Source organism: Psammomys obesus, unplaced genomic scaffold, assembly GCF_907164565.1.
Source record: "Psammomys obesus unplaced genomic scaffold, mPsaObe1.curated_primary_1811, whole genome shotgun sequence".
In the NCBI taxonomy this organism is placed as follows: domain Eukaryota; kingdom Metazoa; phylum Chordata; class Mammalia; order Rodentia; family Muridae; genus Psammomys; species Psammomys obesus.
This window is the reverse complement of record NW_026596134.1, coordinates 10,856,914-10,874,631: the sequence shown is the minus strand read 5'-3', so window position 1 is coordinate 10,874,631 and position 17,718 is coordinate 10,856,914. Positions and strand designations below refer to the sequence as shown.

The following is a 17,718-nucleotide window of genomic DNA, read 5'->3' as shown; positions in this document are numbered from 1 at the left end:
CAGTTGTTTTCACAATCTGTTACTACAATAAAGCTGCTTCTCCTGATGCACTGAAGTAGCACAGGAGCTGGACACACAGATGCCACATTATTTCTTTAGGTGCCAGCCATTGAGCTCAAGATACCGCATCTGTATCATAAAGATGATACAACAATCTGCAGGGCTGCTTGCAAAGACTTAGGAGTTGATATATTAAAAATACCCGAAGTGGTGCCTGGCAGCAAGTAAATACTAAAAAAAAAGATCTAAAAGTGACTGTAAAAATATTTGCCACATTCCTATTAAACCCTACTCCTTTGTAATTGTGGGAAAAGAAATCTAAAATTTTCTGGCCTACAGACAACCTGCATTTGTATTATAATGTTTAGAGTAAGAAAATATTGACATAAGAAATGTTTTCAAGATATACTTTATCCAGTTAGGCAGGTATTATTTGATAGATCAGATTCCTAAAACTGGATTGCTGAGTCACAATATATTTACATATTAAATTTGGTAAATACTGACAGTTTTTATTAAGCTCTTTCTCAAAAAAGCAGAAGCCGGTTGTTGAGATGGCTCAGTGGCTAAGAGCATACAGTGTTCTTGCAGAGAACCCAAGTTCAGTTTCCAGCTCCTACATCAGGCAAGGGAGCGAAGGGTGTGCACAACCACCTATACTCCAGCTTCAGAGGGTCTGAATTCCTCTTCTGGACATACTGGGCACTGCATGCACAAGCATAAAATCACACACATATTTACATAATTAAAAATAAAATCACCTTTCTCTTAAATTTATCTTCAACATAAAGAGTGTGTCCTAAAAACCACTAACTCTTGTTTTAATCAGTGTCTTAATTTCTTTTCTTATTGCTAAGATAAAATACTTTGACAAATACAACTTTAAGGAGAAAAGATTTATTCTGGTTCATAGTTCAAGGGTACAGTCTGTAGTGGGGAAGTCAAAGTATGGGAACTTGAAGCACCTGGTCACAATATATCCAATCAAGAACCAGAGAAGGACCAATGCATGCTGCTGCTCAGCAAACTTTCTACATTTATAGAGTTTAGGATTCCACGCAGGGAGTGGTGCCACACGGTGGGTGTGTCTTCCCATATTGACATAATCAATTTAATTCCTCACAGGCATGTCAGAAGGCCCATCTCCCAAGTAGATTCTGTTGTCAAGTAGAGAACTCTAACCATCACAATCAACATCCTTATTCGTTGTCAATCTATGAGGCAGTTCCAAGATACAGGTAATTTTAACGTAAGGAGGAGAGTGGAAGAAAATTTGAGTTTGAAGTAATTGGATCTGATTTCTTTTCAGTGAAATCAGATAAGCCATTGCAGATGGAGAGGAAGACAGTGAAAAGCTTTAAGTATAAGAGATTCGATAAAGGCTCCTAGAAGATAAGTCATCAAGAAGATAAGTCATCAAGAGCCTTATCCAGAGATAAACTCTGTGAGCTACAGTTAACAATTAATATGGCATGATTATGCCAATACTGGCATGAATGCCATGGGGGCAACATACCACCTTCTGGTTGGATTTAAGGCCTGCTCCATAAGACAGAACTCCTGTCTAGTACTGTAAACCTAGCCATCAACCCATGGTATGGATACCATAGTCCCACAGGGGAAACCTACTATTTTTATTTTGCTAAATGGATGTGGTACCAAGCTGTCTTCTAAATACTATCTCTGCACTTATAGAATAGTGCAACCCTCAGCAGAGGAGACTCTTTTTTGTAGTGGATGTCAGTTAAAATATTAATACTCACAATTGGTTAAGTGACTATGGAATGCTCAGCTGTATAAAGGACATGTAATCACATGCATACACACCCCCAACATTAAATGAACATCATGGAAGAAGGGGCAAAAAGAATTTAAGAGCCATATTGGGGCTCTTTTTTTTTTTATTAAAAATTTTTTTTTAAAATTCTTTAGTAGTTACACTTTATTCACTTCATATCCCCCCACTGTGGCTCCCTCCCTCCTCCCATCCCAATCCCTCCCTTCCTCCACCCTCTGCATGCATGCCCCTCCCCAAGTCCACTAATAAGGGAGGTCTTCTTTTCCTTCCTTGTGACCCTAGTCAATTAGGTCTCATCAGGAGTGGCTGCATTGTCTTCTTTGTGGCCTGGTAATGCTGCTTTCCCCTCAGGGGGAGGTAATTAAAGAGCAGGCCAATCAGTCATGTCAGAGACAGTCCTTGTTCTTATTACAATGGAACCTACTTGGATACTGAACTGCCATGGGCTACATCTGTGCAGGGGTCTTAGGTTATCTCCATGCATGGTACTTGGTTGAAGTATCAGTCTCAGGAAAGACCCCTGTGCTCAGATTTTTTGGTTTTGTTGCTCTCCTTGTGGAGTTCCTGTCCTCTCCAGATCTTACTGTTTCCCACTTCTTTCCTAAGAGTCCCTGCACTCTGCCCAAAGGTTGCCCATAAGTCTCAGCATCTGCATTGATAGTCTGCAGGGCAGAGCTTTTCAGAGGTCCTCTGCGTCAGGCTCCTGACTTGTTCTCTCTTTTCTCCTTCTTCTGATGTCCATCTTTGCCTTTCTGGGTAGGAATTGAGCATTTTAGCAAGAGTCCTCCCCCTTGAGTAGTTTCTTTCAGAGCCTTGAACTCACTGGCACAGGAGACAACTTCCTGAACAGAACACCAACAGCACAGGCTCTAAGAGCAACAATCAATAAATGGGACCTCATGAAACTGAAAAGCTTCTGTAAAGCAAAGAACACTGTCGTCAGAACAAAATGACTGCCTACAGATTGGGAAAGGATGTTCACCAGCCCTATATCTGACAGAGGACTAATATCCAGTATATATAAAGAACTCAAGAAGTTAAACAGCAACAAATCAAGTAATCCACTTAAAAAATGGAGTACAGAGCTAAACAGAGAATTCTCAATACAGGAATATCAAATGTCAGAGAAACACTTAAATAAATGTTCAACGTCCTTAGCCATCAGGGAAATGCAAATCAAAACGACCCTAAGATTTCACCTTACACCCATCAGAATGGCTAAAATAAAAAACTCAAGTGACAAAAACACATGCTGGAGAGGCTGTGGAGAAAGGGGAACCCTCCTCCACTGCTGGTGGGAATGTAAACTTGTACAACCACTCTGGAAAGCAATCTGGCGCTTCCTCAGACAACTAGGAATAGCGCTTCCTCAAGACCCAGCTATACCACTCCTAGGCATATATCCAAAAGTGGCTCAAGTACACAATAAGGACATTTGCTCAACCATGTTTGTAGCAGCCTTATTTGTAACAGCCAGAAGCTGGAAACAGCTCAGATGCCCCTCAACTGAAGAATGGATACAGAAATTGTGTTATATCCACACAATGGAGTATTACTCAGCAATAAAAAACAAGGAAATCATGAAATTTGCAGGTAAATGGTGGGATCTGGAAAAAATCATCCTGAGTGAGCTGTCCCAGAAGCAGAAAGACACACGCGGTATATACTCACTCCTATAGACATATAATATAGGATAAACATATTGGGGCTCTTGAGCAACATCTTCTGATTAGGACATGGCCTACGTACACATAAACTGACTGCAGCTGTGGCTACCTGTACAAGACTAGTATAATCAAAGTTTCATCACAGAAGGGGTGAAGAGTGTATTTAGCCTCGGCCCTCCCTGAGGGTTTACAGAGCTAATAGTGCCACTCTCTTTAGTATCTAGTGAATAAGCTTCTACCATACTCATACAGAAGCCCTGCATAAGTTCAGTGAGTCACACACATAAAAAGACACAGAAGTAGGAAGGAGGCTTATTGGGAAGAAAAAAGGTTTCAGTGGGAGCAGCTAGGGGATAATAAGGTAATATGGGGAAGTGAGAGTAACTAAAATTCATTAGATATACACATGAAACTGTCAAAAGAATAACAACAAAAACCCCTTTAAAACAAGTAACCATAGTCTACAAGCTTATTCTGAAGAATAGATAACATACAGTATTTTCATTAGATTAAAAATGACACTTGATTTCAATCAAAATTATTGTCTTCTAAACACAGACTACTTATCCACTTGGTATAATTCAAAACAAAATGGGCAGATTCAGCTTATCAAGAGGATACAAACTGGAAAGGAAGAAGTCAAAGTATCACTATATGATAGTATACCTGAGTGACCCAAAAATTCTACCAGAGAGCTCCTACAGCTGATAAACACCTTCGGCAAAATGGCTGGATACAAAATTAATTCAAAAAAATCAGTAGCCCTCCTGTATACAAAAGGCAAAAGGGCTGAGAAAGAAATTAGGGAAACAACACCCTTCACAAAAGCCACAAAGGACATACAGTACCTTGGTGTGACCCTAACCAAGAAAGTCAAAGACTTGTATGAAAAATTTTTCCAGTCTCTGAAGAAAGAATTAGAAGAAGATATGAGAAGATGGAAAGATCTCCCATGCTCATGTCTTGGCAGGATTAACATAGTAAAAATGGCCATCTTGCCAAAAGCAATCTACAGATTCAATGCAGCTGTATTTGTAAACAGTTTTTATTCCTGGCACTTTTTCTTTCCATATGTAACACTTCATGAATTTTCATGTCCTCCTTGCACAGGGGCCATGCTAATCTCTGTAACCTTCCAATTTTGGTATATGTGCTACTGAAGTGAGTATTCTCCTGACACTCCTAACATCCCTGGCAAGAAGCCCTTGTATTGGAGCAAGGTAAGTAATTCTCTCTGTTGAAAGAAAGTATGCCTCTCTTTGGTAGAGCACATTTACAGGGTTTCAGAACCTTTGTACATACCACCTAACGTCAAACCCAGAAATACCCAGATATTCTCAAATTCATTTGCTTTAATTAGCATGTGGAGAATTTTGGTTGCTTGTTTTTCAAGACATGGTTTTTCTGTGTAGTCTTGGCTGTCCTAGACTCACTTTGAACATCAGGCTGACCTCCAACTCACAGAAATCTGTCTGCCTTTCCCTCCCTGAGTGCTGGGATTACAGGCATGCGGGGACAGGGAGAGTCTAAAGTACTACTGAGAACTACAGAATGCCTCCACTGCAGTTTCCACGGAGGATGCAGTGATGCACAGGATGCAGAGGTGGAGCCAGTGAGCTGATTCTGGGCATCTTGCTGGCAGCTTCTACAAGTCTCCTGTGGGAGGGCAAGCAGCAGAGCTGACAGGCAAAGGACAACTCCTGCTTTCAAGGAAAGCCTCTCTTCTGCTTTTACTCTCCAATCACACACATTTTCCTTTTTGTTTCAAGTTTTGTATGCCTGCCCCCGCCTCTTGACACTTTACAATGACACCTTACAGCTCATCAAAACCATCACAGGGAGCCTTCTCCTCAGTCTTGTGAATTAGTTGTATTTACTTAAAAGAAACAGTTCCTGTCTATGCTGTGACATCAGTGACTGCAGCGCACAATGAACCATTGTTACCATCTCATCAAACATCAACACCTTTACAATTTCCAAGATGAAAGGACTCAAAAGTGAACTTATAATGTCTTAAACATACAACTCCTATTGAAAGGATGACACATGAGGACAGAACTATCTACAAGATTGAGGTAACATTTGCTAAGAATATTCTAAATACATTTGTAATTTGCTTCTCTAATGTCTAATGAATCCCACTGATTAACTTGACCGATTGGTAAAGTCAAAGATCGCCGTTTTTTTTTTTTAAATCACCATTTTTAGAGACTACTAAAGGAGACACTTTTGTACAGAATATTTTCTACATAGAATTCCAATTTTTGTTGAAATAATCTGAACTCGAAAAAAAAAAAGCAGAGAATAGATGAAAATGGTTTTATACTTCTTGTATGATAATACAAGTAGAGAGAATATGTAAAGGAGTTAAGCTGCCCATGTTGTAAGATTTGGAAAAGCTGCAAGAAATATAAGGGGGGAAACTCCATCAAATATATATGATGTCATGCAGTTAAATAAAACAAAGAAACCTAAACAGCATTTTATTCAAATGATCAACATTTTAAACAAAAATATGACTTAATTGGGCTGGAGACATGACTCAGTCAGTAAATAGCTCTGTTAGAGTGAAGACTTGACTTTACGCCCCAGAACCCATATAAAAAGCCAAATATGGAGGCACACACTGTAATCCTAAAGCTGGAGAGGCCAAGACAAGAGAGTCCCTAAGGGGCCTTTTAAATTCCCAAGCTAGCTTAAATGATGAGATCCAGGTTCAGGGAAAGACTCTGTCTCAAAAGATAAGATGGAAATAGATTGGGGAAGATACCTAATGTCAACACCTCTGACTTCCACACCTGTATCCACCACCCACCCCCAGGATACTTTCAACAGCTGGGTTTAGAGCAAGGGTCAGCAAATAATAACTCAAAGGACAAATCTATCCCACTTACAAATCTCTAAGAAAAAAATTGCTGGAACTGTTCTATATATCTATCTGTTTACTACAGTCTATGGTCAAAGAGACTTGAAAGCCTGCAGAGCTTAAAATAGTTACCATCTGGCCATTTACTGGTCAGAAAAAGTACTGCCTACTGATTTAGAGAATGGCAGATAGAATATAAACAAATGAGAGATAATTATAATTAAAGCTTATTGTGGGAAGCAATCATACATGCTCAGTTCTGTTAGAAAATGCTAGTCTATTCCATAACTGGCTACTAAAAACAAATGTTACAGATAGCATCTGGTAAGATACTACTACTATATTATCATAATTATCTTATTTAGAGAAGCCTATGAAGCAAATTTTATGCCCCTGGAGTAAGCTAGGTCAAGCATTCTGCAGTAAGCCATGGTTTGATGTTAGCCTACACTTGAATCTCTAAAACATCCTGAAAAACAGCAGGGATGGCTATAAATCTCCTTGAGTTAAACATGAGGAAAGTAGATAAAGAAAAGTCACAAACACAGAACAATACATCCTGGGGCAGGCTGTAAAAGAACAAAGCATTAAGATCTCAAGATATAAAATTAATGCAGAAAAGTGGAGCCTGTCAGCTTTAAGATACAGCAGGTGATGTTTACAGTAGCAATAAATGATGGCAAATTCAATATTCATTCAAGACACATGGATAGAAAGTCAATTTTAAAGCATTAATGATGACCTCAGATGCAGATTCCTATAGACAAGGACAGACCATCTTCTTGAACAGGACTAACCAGTATCATCAAAATGGCAGTTTGCCCAATGTTAATTTTTTAATTTAAAGAAATCCCAGTAAAACCCACTAACAATTCCCCCCCACACTCCAAGAACAAGACAATTTGATTATAAGGCTCCTGTTGAAAAATAAGAGAAAGAACCCTTCATAAAGTTCTGAATATCAGCAATAAAAAGCAAGGGCTATTGGAGAACTGGAATTATTGAATACTAGAATATACTGTAATGCCTTGATAAAAGTATCACAGTATGGTGTTCAGGCATCATCCAATAAGTCAAAAAGAACAGAAGGTAAAGAAATACACTCCAAACACATACAAGATGGTCACAAATGAAGAAAGGCTGTGCTTTAAATCAGAGTAAACCATGAGCTTTTCCTCTCAATAATGCAGGAAAACTGAGTAGCTACCTAAAAAGCTAGATCTTTATTTCTTGTCAATTTCAACAAACAAAAACTCTACTTGGATCAAAGTTCTCCAAATAAAAACGAGACCCATGTAAATACTAAAGAAAACAAAAAATCAGAGAAAAAAATAGTCTTTCCATTATTATAACTATATATGAAATTATAATTATAACATTTCCAATATAATTTCCATTATACTCAAAATCAAGGCCATAAGGATAATTTAAAAAAAAATAAATCTTACTAGATATAAAATCTAATTTGTTTGATAAAAGCATTGTAAACAAAGTTAAAATATGTAAATACTTATCACAAAGGGCAAGTATTTCTAAGAGATCCTAAAAACTGAGAAGACAATAATGAGCTAAGGGTATAAATAAATACTTCTCAGAACTATACAAATGGCTCTTCAAGAATATAAAAAGATGTCAGTCTCAGGAGAAAAAAATAAAAAGAAAGTTGATCCTACAATGACACTTCATTTAAGAGATACACAAATATCCAGAAATTTGGTGATATGTTCTGTACAGAAGTGCACCTTCTCATGCAATGGAACGGTAGTTGACACAATCACAGATGGTTAAAATACAGATTCTGCCCGCACAGTTTTTCTACAAAAGCTGAAAACAATACACATGTATGTTAAACCCTGAAGTATCCACATAAGACAAGGCTGCAAACAAGTTAAGGATCCAGCCACAACCGATCACACAAGTACACAATGGAGTGGGGTGGTGTACTAGGAAGAAATTTAAAAGACCAAGGAAAATCTTTATTAATTGATACAAAGTTTATATAACTTGTTTAGTTATATTAACCATATGTTTTAATATGTTAAAGTCATATAGTGTCAAAACACCACACAGAACATATTTACTTTTGAAAGAAAAATGTAAGATTATAATAAAGGAATCCAACTGTAGCATTCTGAGTTAGGAACAACCAGAGAATAGATTTCTCCCAATGCTTTACAATATGAAATATACAGCATTTCTTACTGTATAATCCAGCCCCAATTGTCTAACTTCAATCTATCTAGCTTTTGCATCTAATGTCCCAAACACTAGAATTCAACAGAAGTAAAAAAGTAAGCTAAAAGATAGTATAAAGACATAAGCAAGGAAGTTTTCTTGGAATGGACAAACCATTTTAATTAGTTACATCTGAACACATATTTGTTTTATAGATGAAAACAAACTCATTGCCGTTCCCCTCAGTAAGAAAGAAATCTATTCTGATCATGTGCTGGTAGAAAGACTGCCTGAGTTCCTGATGAGCTGTGCTACCTCCACCATTCCTCTCTTAGCAGTCACAACGAGCTGCTCTCCAACTCCAGCAGAAAGAAGCTGACTTGCTGCGCTAAAGGATGGGAAGCCACATTGGGAAGAAACAAGGTGGCCCAGGCAACAATAACACCAAGTGTCAGATATGAAACTGTATCTACCATGATCTTCTACTACATACCATACAAGTGAGAAGAGCCTAAAGCAGTAGAGAAATGCCCTTCCCACCTTGAATGACAGCTATAGATAAATTCAACAACTGAGTACTGAATAAAGTATTCCCAAAAATATATTAATTGGGAAATGTGTTAGTCACTGTTCTACTACTGTCAAGAGACATCATAACCAAGGCAACTCTTATAAAAAAAAAAAAAGCACTCAATTGGGGGCCTGCTTATAGTTTCAGAGGTTTAGTCCATTTTCATCATGGTGGGGAGCATGGCAGCATGCAGCTGGCACTGGAGCAATAACTGGGAGTGTTATATCCTGACCCAGAAACAGACAGAAAGAGAGACAGAGACATAGAGAGAGAGACAGAGAGAAAGGGTGAGAGAGAGAGAGACTGAGACTGATCTACTGACTCACTTTGGCCTGGCTTGGCCTTTCAAAACCTCAAAGCCCACCCCCAGTGGCACACTTCCTCCAACAAGGCCATGCCTACTTGAACAAGACCACATCAACTAATCCTCAAATATTTCCATTCCCTGATGACTAAGCTTTCAAATATATGAGAATATATTCTCATTCAAACCATCACAGTAAAGGTAGATACCATTAACTAAAAAAATATATAAATAATACACATAAGATACTCATTTTGATCAAATATACACATATTTTAAAAATACTTTGCAGGCTATTCTAAGTTTTAACAAAAGGACATATATGATATCTTGACTTATGACAGTGTTCTGTTCTGATAAAACCATGTTAAGTTGGAAATGCATCAAATGTACCTAACATACAGACTAACCTAACTTAGCAATACAATGCTCCGGAGCTGTAGATGTTTGTTCCTTGTGTCTGCAGTGTGGCTCACTGACACTGCCCACGTCACAAGAGAGGATAAAGTCAAATATTGCTAGCCTGGTGGGTGAAAAAAATAAAAAGTCAGAAGCCAAGGAATAATTGCTACCAAATACATATTTCTCTTTTACCATCTTAAACCTAAAAAGTGAAGTCAAATCTTCAGTCAAGAACTATACGAAGTAAAATAACAAAAATATTTTCCATATCATGTATATGTAGTTGTGTGACGCCTTTTAGTAATAATTTTTTAAATGTGCCATTCTCTTTTGTTAAGTTTATATTTTCTTATTCATTACACAAAGAGGTCAGCTGGGATCTTAAAGAGCTACACATGTAAATTCTTGCTATAAGCTCACAGAAACTGAATAAAGTCAGTCATAGATAAAATCAATAGATTTAGAGATTTTAATGGGCTGACTGAGGATCTCCAAAATTCATATTTTAAAGCCCAAACCTAAGTAACTCAGGGCTTAACTGAGATCATTAGCTTAGTATCTTTACAGGTACAAGGGCACACATCCATAGAGGAATGACCATGTAAAAGACAAGAAGGGAGAAGCCATCTATAAGCCTCAGAGGAAAACAACCCTGCCAACACCTGAATCCTGTACCAACCAAAACTTTGAGAAAATAAATCCACACAAATACGCCACCTAACACGTGATATTCTGTTAGAGCAGCCTTAGAAATCAACACAGGGGGGGCGGAGCCAAGATGGCGACTAGCACACACAGTTTCCAAGCTGTGGAAGAGAAAAAGTTCTGAGTTGATGAGTGGAAGAACTTCTGAAGCCAGGGAAACAACGGAGAGACTTTCTAAACAACAGGGAACATCGCAGGAGGTGAAAACCTTGGTCTCGGGTCACCCAGGGACTTGTTTGGGGAAGGTGAGAAACGATCCTTTGATCTCTCGGCACTCCCCTCCCCCAGACCTCCCTCCTCCTCGGCACAACGGACTCGCCTTTCTCAGCACAGACCTAACTGCCTGGGGCCTGCAGCCACTGAGGCTGAGCCCCAAGTCCTTTATCGGCAAAGGCCAGCAGTACTGTGTCTCGGAGCCCCAGATTCACGCGCGGCAGCTGCACCATCCTCCCAGGGCCCGAGTCTGCTAGACGCCATACTAGCTCCGCAGGATCGCTATCACTGACGGTACGGCCCGCCCAATACCACAGTGACAGAGAATACGCTATATACTCACCAAAACCAGACAGAAACGCCATACAAGCTAGACACACCAGGCGCTGGGCCTCCGAAGCTTGGAGAGCACAGTAAAGAGACCCCAGGACTTCCCAGAAAGCATCTGGACTAGCAACCCAGTCTCCAGTTACAGCGGGACTTTCTAACCTGGCGGCGGAGCAGCACTGAGCTGGCAGGGCACATCAGCCCTCCAGTTTAAGACTAACCAGGGCCAAACCAGAGAACAGAAAGGCTGGTTACCCCGATTCACACTGACGTGACCACCCTGAAATCTCCAGCTGCAGCAAGACCTCATAACCTGGCAGTGACAGCAGCACGGAACTGGCGGAGCATATCAAAGAAGCAGGGCCAAACCAGAGAGCAGACAGCCCAGATACGCCGATCTCTACCAAGTGTCCTGCCTGTAAGTGAGTGCACCCTTGAGAATCTGCAGCTCCACTGATCCTGGCTTCTTCTAAAACAGAAGCCAGGCATCGAACCCCCTCCCACCTATATACCCACTTTGGGAAACAGAGGGGCACTTGGAACATTGAAGTTCCTGCTCTGTGGGTCTAATTGAGGAGTTAAGGCAGTTAATGCCAGAAATTGCGCTGCGATCATCACTAGCGCCTGCTACATATACATTGCAGAGCCCCTCCCACACACTCAAGGGTTCAACATTAGCCATCACTCTGTCCCTCGAGACACACGCCCACACCCACTTACACACACACACACATATACACACACACGCACGCACGCTTGCATTTGCCTCTGTTTGCGCCTGCGTAATTTCCTCCCACAGGTACAGCTAGTCCTCAGCATACGCTAAGGACACGGGACCTCTCTCAACTTCCTGAAGAATTCTCCAGACTCGAGAGAGAGACAGTACCAGTCTGATCGGCTGAATCCAAAAACAAACAGGGAAGGTCTCAGATAAGCCAATGGCCAGGGGTAGGCGAAAGAACATTTCCAACATAAATCAGGACATCATGACTTCACCAGCAAACCCCAAAATCGATGGATATTCCAATTCATCAGAAGCACAGGAAAATGACCTTAAAGCCATGCTTGCTCAATTATTTGAGGCTCATAAGGAGGAAATGAACAAATCTTTCAAAGAGATGGCCAGTCAATTGGAGGTAAAGAAAGAAGAAATAGACAAAACCCTTAAAGAAACACAGGCAAACATAGCCAAACAAATAGAGGCACAAGTAGAGAAGAAATTAGTGGCATACAAAAAGGAAATGAACAAAGAAATAGAGTCCATCGTAGAGAGACAGGAATCCAAATTCAAACACATAAAAGAAATGGTGCAAGGCATGAAAACAGAATTAGAATCAATAAAGAAAACACAAAGTGAGAAAACTCTTGAGCTGGAGAACTTGGAGAAAAGATCAGGAACCACAAAAGTAAGCATCACCAACAGAATACAAGAGATGGAAGAGAGAATCTCTGGAGCTGAAGACACACTTGCAGAAATTGATACTTCTCTCAAAGAAAAAGTAAAATCAGAAAAATTCCAATCACAAAATATCCAAGAAATCAAGGATGCTATGAAAAGACAAAATCTAAGAATAATAGGAATTGATGAAAAAGAAGACTCCAGGCTCCAAGGTCCAGAAAATATTTTCAAAAAAATCATAGAAGAAAATTTTCCCAACTTAAAGAAAGAGATGTCCATAAATATACAAGAGGCCTACAGAACACCAAATAGACTAGACCAGAAAAGAAACACATCACGTCACATCATAGTCAAAACACTAAATCTACAGAACAAAGAAAAGATATTAAAAGCAGCAAGGGAAAAAGGCCAAGTAACATATGAAGGTAGACCTATCAGAATCACACCAGACTTCTCATCAGAAACTATGAAAGCCAGAAGGGCCTGGGCAAGCATCATGGAGACTCTAAGAGATCACAAATGTCAACCCAGACTACTATACCCTGCAAAGCTTTCAATCAACATAGATGGAGAAAACAAAATATTCCATGACAAAACTAAATTTACGCAATATCTATACAGCAAACCAACCCTACAGAAGATACTAGAAGGAAAACTCCAATCCAACGAAAACGAATTCACCCAAGAAAACAGGGCATACAGATAACATCCCAACAAAAATGAAAAGAAAACAAGCAATGAAACAAGGTAAGATCATCGACTCCATTACACAAGGAACTAACATGCATTGGTCAATATTATCTATCAATATTAATGGACTCAACTCACCAATAAAAAGACACAGGCTAACAGAATGGTTACGGAAACAGGACCCAACATTCTGTTGCATCCAAGAAACACACCTATGCAACAAAGATAAACACTACCTCAGAGTAAAGGGCTGGAAAAATGTTTTTCAAGCAAATGGTTCCAGAAAACAAGCTGGAGTAGCCATCCTAATATCTAATAAAATAGACTTTCAACCCAAGTTAATCAAAAAAGATAAGGAGGGCCACTATATTCTCATCAAAGGAAAAATCCAACAAGAGGACATCACAATTTTGAATATCTATGCCCCAAATACAAGAGCACCTACATTCGTAAATGAAACAATATTAAAGCTTAAATCATACATTGATCCTAATACCTTAATAGTGGGAGACTTCAACACCCCACTCTCATCAAGGGACAGATCAACCAGACAGACACCAAATAGGGAAATGAAAGCACTCACAGAATCCCTAAATCAAATGGACCTAATAGATGTCTACAGATCTTTTCACCCAAACTCAAAAGAGTACACCTTCTTTTCAGCACCGCATGGAACCTTCTCCAAAATAGACCATATAGTTGGTCACAAAGCAAGCCTCAACAGATACAAAAGGATTGAAATAATCCCTTGTATACTATCTGACCACCATGGACTAAAGCTGGACATCAACAACAACAGAAACAACAAAAAGCCGACACGCACATGGAAACTGAACAACTTACTACTCAATGACAGCTGGGTCAAGGAAGAAATAAAGAAAGAAATTAAAGACTTTCTAGAATTCAATGAAAATGAAGGCACAACATACCCAAATTTATGGGACACATTGAAAGCAGTGCTCAGAGGAAAATTTATAGCACTAAGTGCCTACAAGAAGAAATCTGTAACATCACATACAAACAACTTAATGGCCCAACTGAAAAACCTAGAAAAAAAAGAAGCAGATACACCCAAGAGGAGCAGACGGCTGGAAATAATCAAACTAAGGGCAGAAATCAATCAATTAGAAACAAATAAAATTATCCAAAGAATCAATGAAACAAAAAGCTGGTTCTTTGAGAAAATCAACAAGATAGACAAACCCTTAGCCAAACTAACTAAAAAGCAGAGAGAAACCATACAAATCAGCAAAATCAGAAAGGAAAATGGGGACATAACTACAGACACTGAGGAAATCCAAATGATTATTAGGTCATACTACAAAAGCCTATATGGCACAAAATTTGAAAATCTAAATGAAATGGATAACTTTCTTGACAGATTCCATCTACCAAAATTAAGTCAAGATCAGGTAGAACGACTGAATAGTCCTATATCTCCCAAGGAAATAGAAGCAGTCATTAACAGTCTCCCCTCCAAAAAAAGCCCTGGACCAGATGGCTTCAGCGCAGAATTCTACAAGACCTTCAAAGAAGTACTAACACCAATTCTCCACAAACTATTCCATAAAATAGAAACAGAAGGAACACTACCAAACTCATTCTATGAAGCCACAGTCACTTTGATACCTAAACCACACAAAGATCCAACAAAAAAAGAGAACTTCAGACCTATCTCTCTTATGAACATTGATGCAAAAATACTCAATAAAATACTTGCAAACCGAATCCAAGAACACATCAAAGATATCATCCACCATGACCAAGTAGGCTTCATCCCAGGAATGCAAGGGTGGTTCAACATACGGAAATCCATCAATGTAATCCACCACATAAACAAACTGAAGGAGAAAAACCACATGATCATCTCCTTAGATGCTGAAAAAGCATTTGACAAAGTCCAGCACCCATTTATGTTTAAAGTCTTGGAGAGATCAGGGATACAAGGCACATACCTAAAGATAGTAAAGGCAATATACAGCAACCCTATAGCCAACATCAAACTCAATGGAGAGAAACTTAAATCAATCCCACTGAAATCAGGGACAAGACAAGGCTGCCCACTCTCTCCATATCTCTTTAACATTGTACTTGAAGTCCTAGCCAGAGCAATAAGACAACTAAAGGAGATCAAGGGGATACAAATCGGAAAGGAAGAGGTCAAAGTGTCACTATTTGCAGATGATATGATAGTATACATGAGCGACCCCAAAGATTCAACCAGAGAACTTCTTCAGCTGATAAACACCTTCAGCAAAGTGGCAGGATACAAAATCAACTCAAAAAAATCAGAGGCCCTCTTGTATACCAAAGACAAAAAGGCTGAGAAAGAAATTAGGGAAACAACACCCTTCACAATAGCCACTAATAACATAAAGTACCTTGGTGTGACTCTAACCAAGCAAGTGAAAGACCTATTTGAGAAAAACTTCAAGTCTTTGAAGAAAGAAATTGAAGAAGATCTCAGAAGATGGAAAGATCTCCCGTGCTCATGGATTGGTAGGATTAACATTGTGAAAATGGCCATCCTGCCAAAAGCAATCTACAGATTCAATGCAATTCCCATCAAAATACCAACTCAATTCTTTACAGACCTTGAAAAAAAGATTCTCAGCTTCATATGGAGAAACAAAAAACCCAGAATCTCCAAAACGATCCTGTACAACAACAGATCATCTGGAGGTATCTCCATTCCCGATCTCAAGCTGTACTACAGGGCAACAGTAATAAAAACTGCATGGTATTGGCATAGAAACAGAAAGGAGGATCAATGGAATCGCATAGAAGACCCAGAAATAAACCCACACACCTATGAATTCTCAATATTTGACAAAGAAGCCAAATCCATTCAATGGAAAAAAGACAGCATCTTCAACAAATGGTGCTGGACCAACTGGATGTCTACATGCAGAAAAATGAAAATAGATCCATATCTATCACCCTGCACAAAACTAAAGTCCAAGTGGATCAAGGACCTCAACATAAAACCAGATACTCTAAATCAGCTGGAAAAAAAAGTGGGAAACAGCCTAGAATTCATTGGCACAGGAGACAACTTCCTGAACAGAACACCAACAGCACAGGCTCTAAGAGCAACAATCAATAAATGGGACCTCATGAAACTGAAAAGCTTCTGTAAAGCAAAAGACACTGTCATCAAAACAAATAGACAGCCTACAGATTGGGAAAGAATCTTCACCAACCCTTTATCTGACAGAGGGCTAATATCAAGTATATATAAAGAACTAAAGAAGCAGAAAAGCAACAAACCAAGTAATCTACTTAAAAAATGGGGAACAGAGCTAAACAGAGAATTCTCGAAAGAGGAACGTCGAATGGCAGAGAAACACTTAAAGAAATGCTCAACCTCATTAGCCATTAGGGAAATGCAAATCAAAACGACCCTGAGATATCACCTTACACCCATCAGAATGGCCAAGATGAAAAACTCAAGTGATAGCACATGCTGGAGAGGTTGTGGAGAAAAGGGAACCCTCCTCCATTGCTGGTGGGAATGTAAACTGGTTCAACCACTCTGGAAGTCAATCTGGCGCTTTCTCAGACAACTAGGAGTAGTGCTACCTCAAGACCCAGCTATACCACTCCTAGGTATATACCCAAAATTTGCTCAAGTACACAACAAGGACATTTGTTCAACCATGTTCATAGCAGCTTTATTTGTAATAGCCAGAACTTGGAAACAACCCAGATGTCCATCAACGGAGGAATGGATACAGAAATTGTGGTATTTTTACACAATGGAATACTACTCAGCAATCAAAAAGGAGGAAATCATGAAATTTGCAGGCAAGTGGTGGGATCTAGAAAAGATCATTCTGAGTGAAGTATCCCAGAAGGAGAAAGACAAACTTGGTATATACTCGCTTATATAGACCTACAAGATATGATAAACATAATGAAATCTACACACCTAAAGAAGATAATCAAGAAAGTGGACACAGGCGAAGGTGATTAATCCTCATTTAGAAAGACAAATGGGATGTGCCTTGAACTTATGACAGGAGTCTACCACAAAAGGCATCTGAAAGACTCTACCTAGCAGTGTTTCAAAGCAGACACTAAGACTCATAACCAAACCCTCGGCAGAGTGCAGGGAATCATATGAAAGAAGGGAAGTTAGTATGATATGGAAAGGATAGGAGCTCCACAAGGACCAAATATATCTGGGCACAGGGTCTTTTCTGAGACTGACACTCAACCAAGGACCATCTATGGATATAACCTAGAACTTCTGCTCGGATGTGGCCTGTGGTAGCTCAGTAACCAAGTAGTTTTCCAAAGTAAGGGGAACACGGACTATTTCTAATAGGATCTCAAGGGCAGGCTGTTTGACCCCCACCCCAGGGGAGGAGCAGTCTGTTAGGCCACAGAGGAGGACTTTGCAGCCAGCCCTGAAGATACCTGATAAAACAGGGTCAGATGAAAGGGGAGGAGGTCCTCCCCTATCAGGGGACTTGGAAAGGGGCAGGGAGGAGACCAGGGAGGGAGTGTGGGGTTGGGGAGGGAATGAGGGAGCGGGATACAGCTGGGACACAGAGTTAACAAAATGTAACTAAAAAGAAAAATAAAATAAAAAAAAA

The 17,718-nt window shown here is 39.5% G+C and overlaps 1 protein-coding gene and 1 non-coding gene across 2 annotated transcripts in view; both read right to left on the bottom strand.

Moving 5' to 3' along the window:
- Rps6ka5 (ribosomal protein S6 kinase A5) overlaps positions 1–17,718 on the bottom strand; it is a 201,795-nt gene that overhangs the window by 95,428 nt on the left and 88,649 nt on the right.
- Positions 4,531–4,634, bottom strand: LOC129666224 (U6 spliceosomal RNA). Its single transcript, XR_008718513.1, has one exon. It is a non-coding gene; the product is annotated as a U6 spliceosomal RNA (small nuclear RNA).